Source organism: Mobula birostris, chromosome 11, assembly GCF_030028105.1.
Source record: "Mobula birostris isolate sMobBir1 chromosome 11, sMobBir1.hap1, whole genome shotgun sequence".
In the NCBI taxonomy this organism is placed as follows: Eukaryota; Metazoa; Chordata; class Chondrichthyes; order Myliobatiformes; family Myliobatidae; genus Mobula; species Mobula birostris.
The window spans coordinates 102052756-102059717 of NC_092380.1; positions in this window are offsets into that span (position 1 = coordinate 102052756).

The window sequence follows — 6962 nt, forward strand, 5'->3', positions numbered from 1 at the left end:
CCTTGCCCTGCACCTACCATCCTCACCTCCACATGCCAACTGCTATCATCCCAATCTTCACCTCCCCCAGCCCCACCTTCCACTAACTCCCCAGTCACCATGGACTCATCTTCACTGCTGAGCAGGTGAAAAGGGCTCTTGGGAAATTCAGACATGGCAAAGCATTGGGATCGGACGGTGTGAACCCCAAGGTCCTGATGGAGTGTACTGAGCAGTTGTGTGAAGGTCTACAGCACATTTTCCATCTGAGTCTCAGCCTGGAAAGGGTCTCGACTGTGTGGAAAACATCATATGTTGTCCCAGTACCAAGAAGGGCCAACCCAAAGTCTTGAATGACTACCGTCCAGTGACCCTAACCTCACACATCATGAAGACCCTAGAGAAGCTGATCCTGGCTCACCTCCGACCCTTGGTCAGATCGGCCCTCGATCCCCTGCAGTTTGCCTACCGGGGCACATTGGAGTTGACAATGCTGTCATCTGCCTGCTGAACAGAGCCTACTCCCATTTGGATAAGCAAGGCAGCACAGTGAGGATCATGTTTTTTGATTTCTCAAGTGCTTTCAATACCATACAGTCCTCATTGCTGGGGGGAAAGCTCCATTCAATGCAGATTAGCACTTCCATTGTATCCTGGATAATGGACTACCTGACTGGCAGACCGCAGTATGTACGGCTTCAGAGCTGTGTGTTAGACATGGCTATAAGCAGCAATGGGGCCCTACAGAAGATTGTATTGGCTACTTTCCTGTTTACCCTGTATACCTTGGACTTTAGATACAACACTGAGCCTAGTCATCTGCAGAAATTCTCTGATGACTCAGTGATAGTTGGGTGTATAAAGAGAGGACGGGAGGATGAATAAAAGGCCCTGGTGGAGGACTTTATTAAATGGTGCAAGCTAAATCATCTGCGGCTCAACATTAATAAGACAAAGGAGATGGTGATGGACTTTAGGAAGACTAAGCCTGCATAGCACCCTGTTACTGTTGATGGTGAGGACTTGGATGTGGTGAGGACATACAAGTACCTGGGGTTGCACCTTCATGACAAACTTGAGTGCAGCACCAACACTGAGGCTGTGTTCAAGAAGGGCCAGAGTCGCCTCTACTTCCTGAGGAAACTGAGGTCCTTTGGAGTATGTAGGCCTCTCCTTTACATGTTCTACCAGTCTGTTGTCAATGAAGTATCTACCTATCTATATAATCTGTCTATCTATCTATTCCTTTGGTACAATCGTCTATAAGGTGGTGTGCTGGGGCAATGGCATCAACACAGGAGATGACAATAAACTGATTAGAAAGGCTGGCTCTGTTATAGGAGTCAAACTGGACCCACTGGAGGCTATGGTTGCACCAAGGACCCTACGGAAAATCCTGGCAATTCTAGACAATGTTCCTCACCCTCTGTATGCCACCTTGGCTGAACAGAGGAGCACCTTTAGTAATAGACAAAGACAACCGTGCTGCGAGGTCATTCTTACCCTCCACCATTAGGCTCCATAATGAGAAAACCGAGAGCCAGGGAAGTGATGACTCCCTCCAGTTAGACTCTTTGAGATAACTTATTTGTTATTCTTTCTGCTTCTCTTCTAATATTTATATCTGTGCACTTGTAATACTACCGTGACACTGTAATTTCCTTTGGGATCAATGAAGTATCTACCTATCTATATAATCTGTCTATCTATCTATTCCATTAGAACAGAGATGAGGAGATTCTTTCATTCTGAGGTGGTGAATCTGTGGAATTCCTTGCACACAGATAGTTGTGGAGGTCAAATCATTAAGTACATTTAAAGTGTAGGTTCATAAGTTCTTGATGAGCAAGGGTGTCAAAGGCTAAGGAGAAAAGGCAGGAGAATGGGCTTGAGAGAGATAATAAACCAGCCATGATGGAATGGCACAGTACATGTGATGGGCTGAATGACCTGCTTCTGCTCCTATACCTTAAGGTCTTATTGTCTTGCCCATGCTCAATAAATGACTGCCGAAGGATGCAACCAGATTGATCACAAGGTCATCAACATCGAATGTGCTTCCATGACAGAAATACCTCAATATTTTAGCTAAAGCTTACCTCATTATCTTGCATACTGAAGGCAACATTGGTCTGCATTTCACACACTTGATGTAAATCCATTTAGTACAAATGTGTTCCTACTTTCATTGAGAAAGCATTCCTACAAATATGTATAGGGACAAACTAGAGCAGGGGAAAATAGTTACTCAAATCTCATCAGATCAGAAAGAGATTAAGTATATCAGGAAAGATTAAAATCACTGCAGCTTGTTTCCCTAAGTAGAAACTAAAAAGTGTACTGATGCAAGAGTTGAGATCAATGTTCCGTCTAATTTTTTTTTACAGCTGTGTGGACCAAACATTTTCATGAAATTTTTACATGGCCTGAAAACAGTGAGACATTTTAAATATTTTCTTTTGTAATATGCACATCAAGCTAACACAAGCCACAACTCTCAAAACAAGGAAATGATGTCAGGCAGTCAAAACAACTGATTGGCTAAAGTAAAATGTTTTGACTAGACGGCATCTGTGTTTATTAACAATGAGCTCATCATCATCATTATGTGTCGTGTCATATGGCGTGGGTGATCATGGTGATGACCATGATTGTTCTTGGCAAATTTTCTACAGAAGTGGTGAGATAATAAATGTATTTTGAAACTTTGAAACCAGAGCACCCAGAGGTAACCCACATGGTCAATGTACAAACTTCTTACAGACAGTGACAGGATTGGAACCCAGGTTATTGGCACTGTAAGGGCATTACATTCACCACTATGCTATTCTTAGGTTTATAGATAGCAGTTAAACCAGACAAATGTTTCTCATACATTGAGTTTTGGGTGAGAGTTTGGTGATGGGCCAAAGCGGTCAGTTACAGGTATAGACAGAATCATAAACATTTGCAGCACAATAACACACACAAAATGCTGGAGGAACTCTGCAGACCAGGCAGCCTCAATGGAAAAGAGTACAGTTGACATTTTGGCCCAAGACCAGTCCTCAGCCCGCAATGTTGACTGTACTCTTTTGCACTGAGGCTGACTGACCTGCTGACCTCCTGCAGCATTTATGTGCATCACCTAGATTTCCAGCATCTGCAGGTTTTGTCTTGTTTACAACACAATAAAATGCCTTTTGGTTCATTGTCTCCATGCTGGATCAAAAAAGGAACTAACAAAGTTAATTCTACTTCTCAGACCACTTCATAACTATGTGCCATGTTGTATGATGTGGGCGATTATGGTCTTGACCATGATTGTTCTTGGCAAATTTTTCTAAAGAAATGGTTTGCCATTGCCTTCTTCTGGGCAGTGTCTTTACAAGATGGGTGACCCCAGCCACTACCGATACTCTTCAAGAGATTGTCTGTCTGGTGTCAGTGGTCACATAACCAGGACTTGTGATATGCACCAGCTGCTTATCTGACCATCCACCACCTGCTCCTATGGCTTCATGTGAACATGATCTGAGGGCTAAGCAAGTTATACACCTTGCCCAAGGGTGGCCTCCAGGCTAGAGGAGGGACGGAGCCCCTTACACCACCTTTGGTAGAGACGTATCTCCACCCCGCCACCCATAACGGTGAGCTGCCTACTTCCATTCTGTATTTATTGTTACAATTTGTAACAGTGTAGCAGCTTGAAACACTGACAATGTAAATTCATTGAAGCTCTAAAGTGTTTCAGAGTAAAGATTGTGGTATGTTTATATTTAGAAAATCTATGGATTATATTCATTAAAACATAATTAATTATGGGGTATTTCACAATTATATTAACATAGATGTCATAATTATATTAGAATAATTTCAAAATTATATTAGCACTATATAAAAGGAAATTCCAGCTGTGTGGCAACAAAGGCTATGTGCATAGGAGTATTTCAGTTATTGAGCGGCCATACATGCTCACAGCTTAGAGGAACAGTGGTTGAAATTATGAAGGGGTCTGACAAGCCAGGTATGGAGAAGGTGTTTCCAATTATAAGGGAGGTCAAAATTAATGCTACACATGCAAAATATTCACCAAGAATTTAAAGAGAACATTTTTGCCCAGAATAATAGAGTTACTATATCGGTTTCACTCAAGGGGAACAGATCCATTTCAGGTGGAGTTAAATAAGCACAACATAGAAAAAGTAGGATTTGTTGATGGGATGAAAAGAAGATATGTGCAGAATAGTTCTGGACTAGAATAAAATCCAGCACTGAATATTAGACGGAATAGTCCTTTAGTCAAAGACAGTGGGTGGCAGGGAGGACAGGAGTTGGTGCTGATCTTGACCTTGACCTCGGATGCTGTCTGTATGGAGTTTGTGCATTCTGTCTGGGATGGTGTGGGGTTTCTCTGATGCTCCAGTTTGTTTCACATTCAAAAACATACTGGTAGCTATTTGGCTACTAATGAAGGGCCTCAGCCCAGAATGTCAACCGCTTATTCTCCTCCATGGATGCCACCTGACCCACTGAGCTCCCCCAGCATTTTGTGTGTGTTGCTCAAGATTTCCAGCATCTCTTGTGTCTATGCTCTCCAATCCTTATTTGTCTTGTACGAGAAGGCTTTTGGAATCAATAATCAAAAACAAATAGGATACCCATAGGGAACTATACTAAATGACAAGCAACAAAATATCGGAGCAGGAAAGTTCTGTCCAACGCTGCAATAACAGCATCTGCAGAATCTCTTTTGTTTATGGTCAGCTTTGTAATTTTGGCTGCTCCAAATATTACATCCATAGCAAATGATTGGATATGTGCTAACGCCTTTCACCTCTCCAGGATACTGTGAAGGCTATTCAGCTTTATCTGTTATTCTCATAAAATTCTGTTTTTAAGACCCCCAGTTATCTCCCCTGATTACAAGTTTTGAATAAAATCACTTGTTATTGCTGCACCTTCCTGTCTAATTTTACAATGTCTCCAGTGTTTACCATTCTCCAACCCGGAATCTAAAGAAAATCACAAATTTCTTATTTCAGTTATAAACTCATAAGACCATAAGACACAGGAGCAGAATTAGGCCATTCAGCCCATTGAATTTGCTCAGCCATTCCATCATGGCAGATTTATTATCCCTCTCAACCTAACTCTCTTACCTTCTCCCTTTAACTCCGTCATGATTACTAATCAAGAACGTATCAACCATTGTTTTAAAAATACACAATGCCTTGACATCCACAGTTGTCTGTGGCAATGAATCCCACAGATTTATCACCTTCTGGATAAAGAAATTCCTCTTCATCTCTATTCTAAGGGGATGTCCTTGTATTCTGAGGCTGCGCTCACTAGTGCTAGACTATCCCCCTCGCTATAAGAAACATTCCCTCCACCTCCACTGTATCTAGGCCTTTCAATATTCAATAGGTTTCCATGAGATTGTTCCCCACACGCCCCCCCCGCCATTGTTCTAAACTCCAATGAGTACTGGCTCATATTAATCAAACGCTCCTCATACATTAGCCCTTTTGTTCCTAGCATCATTCTCGTGAACCTCCTCCTGACCCTCTCCAATGCCAGCACAACCTGTCTTAGGAATGGAGCCCGTATCCAATGCCTCATTAAGCCTCAGCATTACATTCTTGTTTTGACTATGCAAATTACTTAAATATGACAAGTGGGTAGATAATTTATAAGTGAAGGGGCCTTTAAGCAATAATAAGCAAACGGAGAGAAAAAGCTAATTACCAGAATATTTTAAAATACTCTTGACCCCAACACTTAATTACTCTGGGATGTGTCTTAAAATAAACTTCCCAGCACATGCACACAAACTCAGTAAAATCATTGCTTTCTCAGGTTTACAATTTCGTGTTTGGAATCTTGACGTACTTTTGCATGTAATCTATGTCTCTCTGTAGGGCCTGGGGTTTGAACTCTGCTATATTCTTGCACTTTGCATCATCTCCCCTTCTCAGCAATGTAATTGAACCAAGTAAGATCATAAAAGCAGGATTATGCCATTCAGCCCTTCGAGAAGCTCAACTATATAACGGAAACCAAATAGCAGTGTCCCTCTATTAATTCTCCTCCCCATTCTCACACAGTCTCCCCTACTGTCAGAGTGAGGCAAGCTAGAGGACCAGCTCCTTGTATTCCACCTGGGTGGTCTGCAAACGAGTCTGCTCCACCATTTGATCATGGCTGATTTATTATCCATCTCAACCCCATTCTTCTGCCTTCACCCCATAACCGTTGATGCACTTGCCAATCAAAAACCTATCAACATCTGCCTTAAATATACCCAATGGCTTGGCCTCCACAACCGTTTGTGTCAATGACTTCCACAGATCCATCGCCCTCTGGCTGAAGAAATTCCTTCACATTTCTGTTTTCAAGGAATGACTTTCTATTCTGATGCTGTGCTCTCTAACCATTGGAAATATCTTGTCCATGTCCACTCTAAACAGGCCTTTCAATATTCAGTAGGTTTCAATGATATTGCCCCCTCATTCTTCTATGCTCCATCAAGTACAGGCCCAGAGCCATCAAACACTCTTCATATGTTAACCCTTTCATTCCTGTGATCATTCTCATAAATCTCTTTCAATGCCAACACATTCTTTCTTTGATAGAGTCCAAAATTGCTCAAAATTCTCTAAATGCAGTCTGACCACTGTCTTATAAAGCCTTAGCATTAAATCCTTGCTTTTATACTCTAGTCCTCTCGAAATGAACGCTGTGAAATGTCTCTTTTTCTCTCTCTGCTCCTGACCTACCCAGTTCTTTTTACATTCACCCTGCCCTATCACCCTGTCTCCTTCCACTCTTTCACTCACTCCATCTGCTCATCATCTGCACACTCCCCCCACCAGTGATTCTTCTCCCTCATTATTCACTCTGTCTTGCCTACTTCTCTCTCTCTCTCTCTTCTATCCACGCTGCAACTTCATCCTATCATCTTCAACCCCTTTGTCACTTCCACCTATCACCTACCAGCT